Raw genomic sequence first — 12741 nt, 5'->3', positions numbered from 1 at the left:
ATGGAATAAAATAACTTATATCAATGACAGCACCTGCATATAGAAAACCCAACATACCCCTAGATGAACAACAGATCATATTACTTATAGACATCTTCCCTTCAGGCATTGACTGGAACCTATTTAACTCTTTGAGTATATACTTCAAAACCTTATGTCATAAATATATTTGTCATAACTTTATATGCAAGTTAAATGTTGTTTTGGCGCAGCATTTACAGTACAGTACAATTTTTTCTGTGTGTATGTGTGTGTATGCATGTGTATATATGGTATATGTGAATGTATTTATGGGAAAAAATACGATTTTACACTTACCGGTAAATCTATTTCTCGTAGTCCGTAGAGGATGCTGGGACTCCGTAAGGACCATGGGGAATAGATAGGCTCCGCAGGAGACATGGGCACTTTAAGAAAGACTTTAGACTCTGGGTGTGCACTGGCTCCTCCCTCTATGCCCCTCCTCCAGACCTCAGTTAGAGAAACTGTGCCCAGAGGAGATGGACAGTACGAGGAAAGGATTTTTGTTAATCCAAGGGCAAGATTCATACCAGGGTCTCAGGACACCTCCAGCCGGCACATCTACACACCAGGTGCTATCACACCATATAACTTGTGATAAACTACTCAGTCAACAGTATGAACAAACAATATAGTCTCGGTCCAAACCGATGAACTATAATATAACCCTTATGTAAGCAATAACTATATACAAGTCTTGCAGAAGAAGTCCGCACTTGGGGCGGGCGCCCAGCATCCTCTACGGACTACGAGAAATAGATTTACCGGTAAGTGTCAAATCTTATTTTCTCTAATGTCCTAGAGGATGCTGGGACTCCATAAGGACCATGGGGATTATACCAAAGCTCCCAAACGGGCGGGAGAGTGCGGATGACTCTGCAGCACCGATTGAGCAAACAGGAGGTCCTCCTCAGCTAGGGTACCAAACTTATAGAACCTTGCAAAGGTGTTTGAACCCGACCAAGTAGCTGCTCGGCACAACTGTAATGCCGAGACCCCTCGGGCAGCCGCCCAAGAAGAGCCCACCTTCCTAGTGGAATGGGCCTTAACCGATTTTGGCAAAGGCAATCCTGCCGAAGAATGTGCTTGCTGAATCGTGTTAAAGATCCAGCGAGCAATAGTCTGCTTTGAAGCAGGTGCGCCAACCTTATTGGCTGCATACAGGATAAACAGCGCCTCTGTCTTCCTGACCCTAGCTGTTCTGGCCACATAAATCTACAAAGCCCTGACCACATCAAGTAACTTGGAATCCTCCAAGTCTTCCGTAGCCACAGGCACGACAATAGGTTGGTTCATATGAAAAGATGAGACCACTTTAGGCAGGAATTGAGGATGAGTCCTCAATTCTGCCCTAAACCAGATAGGGGCTTTTATATGACAAAGCCGCTAATTCCGAAACACGCCTTGCAGAAGCTAAGGCCAACAACATGACCACCTTCCAAGTGAGATATATGAACTCCACTGTTTTGAGTGGTTCAAACCAAGGTGACTTGAGGAAACTTAATACCACGTTAAGATCCCAAGGCGCCTCCGGAGGTACAAAAAGGAGGCTGAATATGCAGCCCTCCCTTCACAAATGTCTGTACTTCAGGAAGAGAAGCCAATTCTTTTTGAAAGAAAATGGACAAGGCCGAAATTTGAACCTTTATGGATCCTAATTTTAGGCCCAAATTCACTCCTGTTTGAAGGAAGTGAAGTAGATGGCCCAAATGGAACTCCTCCGTAGGAGCAGTCCTGGCCTCACACCAAGAAACATATTTTCGCCATATGCGGTGATAATGTTTCACTGTCACGTCCTTCCTAGCCTTAATCAGGGTAGGAATGACCTCCTCTGGAATACCTTTTTCTGCTAGGATCCGGCGTTCAACCGCCATGCCGTCAAATGCAGCCGCGGTAAGTCTGGGAACAGACAGGGCCCCTGTTGCAGCAGGTCCTGCCTTAGATGAAGAGGCCACGGATCTTATGTGAGCAACTCTTGCAGATCCGGATACCAAGTCCTTTGTGGCCAATCTGGAACAATGAAGATTGTTCTCACTCTTCTTTGCCTTATTTTTCTCAACACCTTGGGTATGAGAGGCAAAGGAGGGAACACATAGACCGATCTGAACACCCATGGTGTCACCAGAGCGTCTACAGCTACCGCCTGAGGGTCTCTTGACCTGGCGCAATATCGCTTTAGCTTTTTGTTGAGATGGGACGCCATCATGTCTATCTGAGGCAGTCCCCACCGACCCGCGATCTGTGCGAAGACTTACTGATGAAGTTCCCACTCTCCCGGATGCAGGTCGTGTCTGCTGAGGAAGTCCGCTTCCCAGTTGTCCACCCCCGGGATGAACACTGCTGACAGTGCGCTTACATGATTCTCCGCCCAGTGAAGAATCCTGGTTGCTTCTGCCATGGCCACTCTGCCCCTTGTGCCGCCTTGGCGGTTTACATGAGCCACTGCTATGACATTGTCCGACTGAATCAGGACCGGTTTGTCCCGAAGTAGTGCCTCCGCTTGACAGAGGCCATAGTATATAGCCCTCAACTCCAGGACGTTGATGTGGAAACAAGTCTCTAGACTTGACCAGAGACCTTGGAAATTTCTTCCCAGTGTGACTGCTCCCCAACCTCGAAGGCTTGCATCCGTGGTCACCAGGATCCAGTCCTGAATGCCGAATCTGCGGCCTTCTAGGAGGTGAGCACTGTGCAGCCACCACAGGAGAGATATCCTGGCTCTGGGAGACAGGGTGATCTTTTGATGCATTTGTAAATGAGACCCGGACCATTTGTCCAGTAGGTCCCATTGAAAAGTCCTCGCATGGAACCTGCCGAAGGGGATGGCCACGTACGATGCCACCATCTTCCCCAGGACACGTGTGCAGTGATGCACTGAAACCTTTTTTGGCTTTAATAGGTTCCTGACCAGAGCTATGAGCTCCAGAGCCTTTTCCATTGGAAGAAAAACCTTTTTTGGTCTGTGTCCAGAATCAGGCCCCAAAAAGGTCAGACCAGCTGGGACTTCAGAATATTGAGAATCCAGCCGTGCTGTTGCAACGTCCTCACAGACAGTGACACGCTGTCCAGTAACTTCTCTCGAGATCTCGCCTTTATGAGGAGATCGTCCAAGTATGGAATAATTATGACACCCTGCTTGCGCAGGAGCACCATCATTTCCGCCATTACCTTTGTGAAAATTCTCGGGGCCGTGGAAAGCCCAAACGGCAACGTCTGAAATTGGTAATGACAGTCCTGTACCGCAAATCTCAGGAATGCCTGGTGAGGAAGAAAAATCGGAACATGAAGGTATGCATCCTTTATGTCCAGGGAAACCATCCAATCCCCCCCTCCAGGCTGGCGATGACCGCTCTGAGCGATTCCATCTTGAACTTGAACTTTTTCAAGTACAGGTTCAGGGATTTCAGATTCAAAATGGGTCTGACTGAACCATCCAGTTTTGGAACCACAAACAGGGTTGAGTAATACCCCTTTCCTTTCTGGAGAAGAGGAACCTGGACTATCACCTGTTGCAGATACAATTTCTGAATTGCAGTTAACACTAACTCCCTTTCTGACGGAGAAGCTGGCAGGGCCGATTTGAAAAACCGGCGAGGCAGCATCTCTTCGAATTCCAGCCTGTATCCCTGAGAAACAATCTCTATTACCCAGAGATCCACCTGTGAGTGAACCCAGACGTGGCTGAAAAATCGAAGACGTGCCCCCACTTGAGCTGACCCCCCCAGGGAAGCCCCAGCGTCATGCAGTGGATTTTGCAGATGTAGGGGAGGACTTCTGCTCCTGGGAACTAGCTGTGTGCAGCTTTTTTCCCTTGCCTTTACCTCTGGCAAGAAAGGACGATCCCCGTACCTTTTTGCATTTATTTGAACGAAAGTACTGCATTTGGTAATGAGGTACCTTCTTAGTATGTTGCGGGGGAACATAAGATAAAAAATTCAATTTACCAGCTGTAGCAGTAGAGACAAGGTCCGAGAGGCCTTCTCCAAACAACTCCTCCCCCTTGTAAGGCAACGACTCCATATGCCGCTTTGAGTCGGCATCCCCCGTCCACTGTCGGGTCTACAAGAGTCGCCTAGCAGAAATAGACATAGCATTTATTCTGGAGCTTAGTAAACAAATGTTTCTTTGAGCATCCCTCATATATAACGCAGCATCCTTGATATGCTCTAGGGTCATTAGAATGGTATCCTTATCTAGGGTCTCAATCTCCGTAGATAAGGAATCTGTCCATGCTGCGACAGCACTACAAACCCAGGCCGATGCCGTAGCTGGCCTAACAATAGTACCAGAATGTGTGTAAATGTACTTCATGGTAACTTCCTCTTACAATCCGCAGGATCCTTGAGGGTAGCAGTATCCTAGGAAGGCAGTGCCACCTTCTTGGATAAGCGTGTCAATGCCTTGTCTACTTTAGGCGAAGATTCCCATCGTATCCTGTCCTTTTCTGGGAAGGGATACGCCTGTCAAAGTCGAAAAATATCATGATTCACAATGCCTTGTACTAACCACAATGCACATGCCCGCTGCTCGTGCACCCAGTCTGCCGTGCGTGCACATGTCCGCAATTTGCGTAAGATCACTCCGGCGATTACGCGCGTGATATGCGCATTTACGGTAGAGTTTGTGAGCTTGTAGCGGGCGACTCGTTCATAACATATTTAACCTAAATAGTGTGTTTTATAGATAATATTCCCCTTAACAATGTCAGCAAGTATGTTTAGCGTAAACGGTTCATGGACAGAGGGATTCCTCTTTGCATGATGGGAAGGGTCAGATAAAGGTTGAACGGTGGTGTTTAGTATCCAGCGGTAGAGTATTTTAATAGTAACATGTCGGTGTCGGTTAGGAAGAGATTGCTCGCTCCTGCGTATATTATGTATAAAAGTAGTTTATAGACATTTACTGTATTTGCTGTTCATTATCCATGCGGTGGGAATCCTGAGGATACCTCCCACCTGAGCAGTTGGAGAAAGACACAGCCCACCTGTTTAAACCCACCTGTGACCTTTTGTTATAATGCAGAGACACATTCCTGTGTCCAATGAACAATGAGATTGTAGGGACCATTGTAATGTTACTGTATGCTGTGTATATAAAGACCACCATTGCTGGACCAGTCACTCTCACTCTCTGCAAGGTTTTCACATTGAAGGCTGAGGGCTGGTTCCAGGACGCGCTTGCGAATCATTCCCACGTGTGTAAGTTCTCTGTAGCCATTTTGTTATCCTTAGTGTTTGCCATTTATTCTTTCTGTTTGTTCGTGTTTGCGATCGTTCACTATTGTTCACATTTATTTCTTGTTATTCTGTTTAGATATTGATGTTAGGTTTGTAGTGTATAAACTGTACTGTTTACCCCTTTTTATACTAAAAGAAATATCCACGAGGGTGTTAGAGCCTGAGTGGTTTTTAAATCCATACCAGGTCTTGTGTATTCACCATTTACTACAAAGGGTCTCTCTTAGCGTATTAACCGCTCATACAGTATTCACATTGTTAAAGGTTTAAGCATTACATCATTGTGGTATTACATTGCCAAGGTTTAGAGTATAAGCATATTCTTATTGTGTTTATTTAAAAGGTTTAACGGTTATCAACTGTGTGTGCGCTCGCTGTGTGTATTCCGTACACTCAGCGCAGCGTGTGTACGCAACGTGCGTACCACGTACGGTACTTCGTACGCAAACAGCGTGCAAAGTGCGCAGCACGTCCACATGGTCTAGCGGCCATAACGGCTCCACGGTATTAGTACATAGCTTATGTTCATAGGTAATATTTGACTTCATCAATTGGGGGCATCGTCCGGGCCTCCTCATATCCGCAGCCTAGCGGAACCAGGCAGATTTTATCCATCAGCAAAGGGCGGGAAGGTAGTATCCCCTGTAGCCATTTTTGTGGTTGGGGATACGGTAGTGCTGATCAGATAAGCGTCTGCTCCGCTTGGTTTGTAGGGATGCTGGTGGGATCCGGATCCGAAAGGTAAGAACGTTAAGCTATTGTCTTTTAAAACTGTTTTAATTTCTGTTTGGTGCAAATTGCGCACGCAACACACGCACACACCTGTATTTTCATTTGTGTACTTTCACATATCTACCTTTCTGTTTGCCATTAGCATTGATCACATGCTGAGAAAATTTGTTGCTATTTTAGTTAAAAGTAAAGAGTAATACTTAAGGGAGTAATTGTAAAACACGCACGCAGCCTGGCCCAGTTATAAAGGTTGTACAGGAGATACTGTGTGGTGCTTGGTAAACGATTATAGTTAAATATCGTTTGCATATATAGAAGTGTGTTATTTGTGTTACTGCGGACGTATCCGGCCTGTGTACACGTGTCTCGGGCAACGTGTGAGACAGCGTACGCAACGCAAAGGCCTACACACGTAGCGTATATTACGCAACGTGCGTACAGATATGCCCACTAGACACAAATCACACAATAGCATTGTTTTAGTAGGCGATACGGAAGCCACGAGATAATAGCACAATTTTTTCATTTTCTTAAAATTAGTTTAAAAAGATCCTTCTCTCGTGGCATCTCCTCTGGGATTAACCTGTGTTACTTGAATGAAAGAAATTTTCTGTACAGAAAAATCAAAGTATATATGAAGTGAAAGAGCGTGTGTATGCAAGTAAAGTTTTCTTTTGTGTGAACCACGGAATTCGAGATCTCGTAGAAGGACACCCGTGAAGTGAACACGTGGTGGCGTGGGAGAAGGCCATCTCACGTTAACAGTGAATAAGGTAAAAGGAGCAATTAGTGTTACAGCAGACCAGAAGGTCCGCTAAAGTCAGAAATCCGTTAAACGTACCTACACGAAGCTCTGAAGACCCTGACTTAAGAAAGGTCAGAGGTAGTGAGCGCAGCCCCGGGGGTTGGCGCAGTACCCATATAGGCCCGTTTTGAGAATACGCTCTGGCTGAAGGTTTCGCAGCCTAAACAACCGATTCCGATGGTCGTGCGGCGGATAAGTAATAGTTACTTATACGCAGTGCGACTGTACCGCATGTAATTGTGTGCATTAGTTGGTTACCTTGATACCCATTATGCAGTTTGCGTATGCTTTGCGGGATCATAAACGCTATTTGCACATTCTAACGTGATTTGTGTAGGGTTTTTTTTATTTTAAGGGAGGTTCGCTGATCACTCAGGAATTCTCCAGCAACTGATACTTACTGGGGAGGGTAGCATACTCCCACGCGCCCCAGTAAATAGAGGTTCAGGTTGCAGGGGCCCTGGGTTGAGTACGCCAGTGCTGAAGCAGTGTGTGGGCGTATTGGTTGACGTGGGCGAGAGTGGGTGAAGGCACTTGTTGGACTTTCACCGTCGCCTTACCTCTGAGAACGTGGTTTTTGTAGGAATTCGCTGAGAAGGCAATACCTGCAAAGATGGGGGCCAGTTGCTCAAGTAAGGGACGATCAACCAAGGTTCAGGTTGATATAATACCGCGACCAGTAGGGTCGGCAAGGTATACAATGTGTGAAAAATATGGATCACACGCTGAGGTTTTATGCAATGAGTGGGAACGTATGACTGTGAACGATGGGAGAAGTTTTCCAGGGTAGGCAGTTTTAATCCTGAGGTTTTGCAAAATTTAAGGAGAAGGATATGTCTGATAAAATCCGGGAAGCAACGGATTAGACATTATGATTATTTACAGTTATGGCAACAGGAAGGTGAGATACAACGGGGATTAGCTCAAGCAGCTGGTTCCAATCCTATCAGGAAACTGATAGTTACCGCACCACCACCACCATACATAACAGGAGAGAAAGTGGCTACAGAGAATGGCATACTGGTATATGATAAAAATGCACTTAATAAATGTATTAATGATAAGAGTAAAGTAGATAAGTGTATTGATGCTAATGCTAACCCGTGCAAGTTGTATCCCGTCTTAAACTTCCCCCAGGACTGCGACCAGGAAGATGAGCCTACCACAATATCGGCACTCTCTCTAGCAGCCACCATAAGAGAGACTACAGTGGGCACGGCCCAACCAGTAAGTGGAGTAGCAAAAGCCCCTAGTGGAGGGACAGGTGAGGTTGTGTCGGCAGGTAAGTACGGCACTGTACACTACGCAGAAACAATCACACCACAAATTGTAGAATCAACCCAGAGTGATGTTATTGAACTTAATCCTGTCAGGGTGATCGCAGTCCCAAATGGAAAAACTGACGCTTCGGGAGTCACTACAGTCAGGAACATTGCATTGCATTGCCCCTGGTCTCGGACAGAATTAAGGACAATTATGTCAGAATTTCCTGATCCTAGGAAAGATCTAGTTGCCAGCCAAAGGTTCATTAGAGAACTAGGTAACTCCACAGAACCCAATAATAAAGATTGGCGGACATTGCTGAGGGCATGTTTGCCCTCCAATATCGACTCTGCGAAATTCATCGCTGATTGTAAGTTAGATGAAGAGGTACCTCTCACTGATGAGTACAATCAGGACAATGTAAAACGGATCAACCTGCAGTTAGGAGTATATTTCCCAGCTGTTGGCAAGTGGAACAAAATCTTCTCCATAAGACAAAAAAAAAGGTGAAACTGCTCCTGATTATTTCCATCGGGCACTGCAGGAAATGGCTAGGTACACTGGAATAGAAGACATTAAGACAAATGTGCATCATAGGGAAGTAGCAGTTTCTGTGTTAATGAATGGTTTAAAGGAAGTGTTGAGAACAAGGGTACAGACCACTCAACCAAATTGGCGAGGTCTGTCGGTGGCTGCTTTGAGAGAGACCGCTATTGAACATGATCGGAACATCATGAGACACAGGGAGTCACAGGGCAATAAGCTGATGGCAGTAAGTATACGAGCCCTTACAACAAAGCCACCTCAGCCAAAGCCCCAGACCCCTGTGGGTAAGTCAAATGTAATAACATGTTACAACTGTCAGAGAGAGGGATATATTGCACGGAATTGTATGTTTAAAGACACACATAAGGTATATCAACCCCCTAGACAACGACAGGACACACGTAATTGGGATCAGGGACCGCAGGGACGGAGTTATGAGCCACATGTAGGGGAAACAAGAAGGTACCCACCAAGAAGAGACTGGCAAGTCTCTGACAATTCCCAGTTACCACCTTCACATGTTGTAGCTGCCAGCGTGCTGCGGGGAGGTCACCACATACAATAGGGGTGGAGCCACAACTGTAGTCTGCAGCCAGTGAAATTAATTGCGAGCCTTGGAAGTGAACCCGAGGTCACAATTGATGTAGCTGGTAGATCTCTACCTTTCCTTGTAGATACGGGGGCGGCCAAATCAGTGATAAATTTGACGGTGGGTATGAAGACCACTGGTAAAACAATTCCAGCCATGGGAGTAACGGGAGTAGTACAACACTACCCTTTAAGCAAACCAGCAGAGATTACGATAGGGCCTTTGCAGACCAAGCACTCCTTTTTGCTAGCTGCATCGGCTCCGACTAATCTACTTGGGAGAGATTTACTGTGCAAAATGGGGTGTGTCATATATTGTACTCCTGGAGGTGTGTTCTTAGATATACCCGAGAATCACGCTCAGGAAGTGCAGGATATGCTAGACTCCCCACAAAGGTTAATGTCACACACTGCTATTACAGATAGGTGTCCATCCAAGGTAGAGGAAATGACTTCCCAGATACCGGAGTCACTTTGGACCAAGGATGGACAAGACACTGGATTAATGGCAAATGTAGCTCCTGTAGTAGTTCAAGTAAAAGATGGTAGGATAGCTCCAAAAATCCCACAGTATCCTCTGAAGCCAGAGGTGGAGTTAGGAGTTTACCCAGTAATAGAGTGCTTGCTACAACAGGGCATTCTGCTTAGGACGACCAGCACTGCCAATAGTCCCATCTTCCCTGTGAAAAAGAGTGGGGGGAGGGGTTACAGGCTAGTGCAGGATCTAAGGGGGATCAACAAAATAGTTGAGAGCCAATTCCCCGTAGTGTCAAATCCAGCTGTCATCCTTATGCAAATCCCTCCCACTGCTAAATTTTTCACTGTGATTGACCTCTGCTCCGCTTTCTTCTCGGTACCTCTGCACCCTGACAGCCAATACTTGTTTGCATTCACATACAGAGGAGTACAGTACACCTGGACTCGCTTACCACAAGGTTTCATTGACAGCCCAAGTATTTTCTCACAGGCTTTGCATGATTGTTTACAGTCCTTTCAACCTGAGAGCGGATCAGTATTAATACAGTATGTAGACGACTTACTGCTGTGTTCTGATTCACTCGAATCGTCCTTGAGAGACACGAAACAGCTTCTGTTTCATCTTTCTGATACGGGACACAAGGTTTCAAAGGATAAGTTGCAATTATGCCAGACCAAGGTAAAATATTTGGGACATTGTTTGACACAAGGACTGAGACACCTCACCGCTGATAGAGTACAGGCGATTCGCGACATGACCCTGCCACAGACTCAGCAACAGATTCGCACTTTCCTAGGAATGTGTGGGTACTGTCGTAACTGGATCCCAGGATTTTCCATACTAGCCTTACCTTTGCAAGAGATGGTCTCATCAAACAAACCAGATCGGATTTCGCACACAGATGAGTCCGAACTGGCATTTGAGAGACTCAAACAGTGCCTAACGCAGGCACCAGCATTAGGTATGCCAGATTATGGGAAACCCTTTGAACTGTACGGTACGGAAAGTGCTGGGTGTGCGGCAGGTGTTTTAACCCAGAAGCATGGTGATGCCAGCAGGCCGGTAGCCTACTACAGCGCTCAGCTAGACACGGTAGCACGATGCCTCCACATATGCTTGCAAAGTGTTGCAGCGATAGCATTGCTAGTGAGTAAAAGCGAAGATGTAGTGCTAGGACACAACCTGACCATCCATACACCTCATGCAGTGTCAGCCTTACTGAATTCTGCCCAAACCAGAAACGTCTCATCCGCACGGTTTACAAGGTGGGAATTAGCACTAATGGCCCCTGTAAACATCACCATAAGGAGATGCAGTGCACTAAATCCTGCAACGTATCTCCCAGGTGTGCCTGGACAGGCACAAAGGGTGGGAGATGAGAATGATGGCGAAGGAGGATTTAGTACAGACACTGACACACATGACTGTATGGAATATTTGACCCAAAATTTCACTGCAAGGCCCGACATCAGTGACAACCCACTGGAAGGTGTAGATTTTACTTTCTACACTGACGGTAGTTGCCACAGACAGACGGACTCGGGAGACTTGTGTACTGGATACGCAGTCGTAAATGACAAAGGTACCATAGAAGCGGAACCCTTGGGCCCACCTCACTCAGCACAAGTTGCTGAGCTGGTTGCCCTAACCAGAGCGTGTGAATTGGCTAAAGGTAAGTCAGCCAATATCTACACGGATTCTAGGTATGCCTTTGGAGTAGTGCATGATTTCGGGGCCCTATGGCGCCTTAGAAATTTCATGACGGCAGCTGGCACACCCATGGCGCATGCAACCCACATCAAAAGACTTTTAGCAGCGATACAGGAACCTGACAGAGTGGCTGTTATCAAGTGTAAAGCCCACACGTACAGTCAAGACCCAGCGTCACTTGGTAACAGCCGGGCAGACGAAGCTGCTAAATCAGCAGCCAGTACCCCCATACAGACAGACATCACACAACTGATGGTATTCAATACCGTCAACACACAGAAATTGAGTGAAATGCAAAATTTGTGTTCTCCACAGGAAAAGGCAATCTGGAGGTCAAAAGGATATGGCCAGGAGTCCTCAGGACTCTGGACAGATGGACAGGGTAAGCCAGTGGCACCCAGAGCATACCTTCCGAGTCTAGCGGAGGCGGCACATGGGCTGACTCATCTAGGTAAAGAAGGTATGTGCAAGTTGGTAAGAGCCTACTGGTGTGCACCAAGATTTTCTTCCCATGCGGGTAAGAGGGCAATGACATGCCTCACCTGCTTGAGGAAGAACATTGGAAAGGCAATACCAACAGAACCATCCCATATTCCGCCAACGGACGGCCCTTTTCAGGTAATACAAATTGATTTCATACAATTGCCACCTTGTAGAAATTTAAAGTATGTATTGGTTTGTATTGATGTGTTTTCAAATTGGGTTGAAGCGTTCCCCGCTGCCACAAATACCGCTACGTTTACTGCAAAGAAAATTGTGCAGGAATTTGTGTGCAGGTATGGTATCCCTAGGATAATTGAAAGTGATAGGGGTACCCATTTTACAGGTGAAGTCTTTCAGGTAATGTGCAAATTAATGGGAATTAATAGTAAGCTGCATACCCCGTACCGGCCACAGGCAAGTGCGAAAGTGGAAAGAGTAAACAGCACTATTAAGAACAAGTTGAGCAAAGTAATGGCTGAAACTGGACTGTTGTGGCCAGAAGCTTTGCCACTTGTATTGTACAGCATCAGAACCACTCCCAGGTCCCCTCTTAACCTGTCCCCCTTTGAAATTCTTTTTGGTCGACAACCCCATGTTATGATTGACCCCCAGGATGATTTGAAATATAACAATGAAGTAACCGTAAAGTATTTGGTTAAGATGAGCAAGCAGTTGAGGAATCAGAATGACAATCTAAAGCTGGTGATTCCTGATCTGCCAGACAGTAATTGTCATGACATTGAACCTGGGGATTATGTAATGATTCGGAATTTTCTACGCTCAGGTTGCCTGATTGACCGTTGGGAAGGACCGTACCAAGTCTTACTGACCAGCACGACAGCATTGAAGGTTGCAGAGAGAGAGACTTGGGTCCACTC

The sequence above is a fragment of the Pseudophryne corroboree genome, chromosome 3 (assembly GCF_028390025.1).
Source record: "Pseudophryne corroboree isolate aPseCor3 chromosome 3, aPseCor3.hap2, whole genome shotgun sequence".
NCBI classification, from domain to species: Eukaryota; Metazoa; Chordata; class Amphibia; order Anura; family Myobatrachidae; genus Pseudophryne; species Pseudophryne corroboree.
This window is presented reverse-complemented; position numbering follows the sequence as displayed.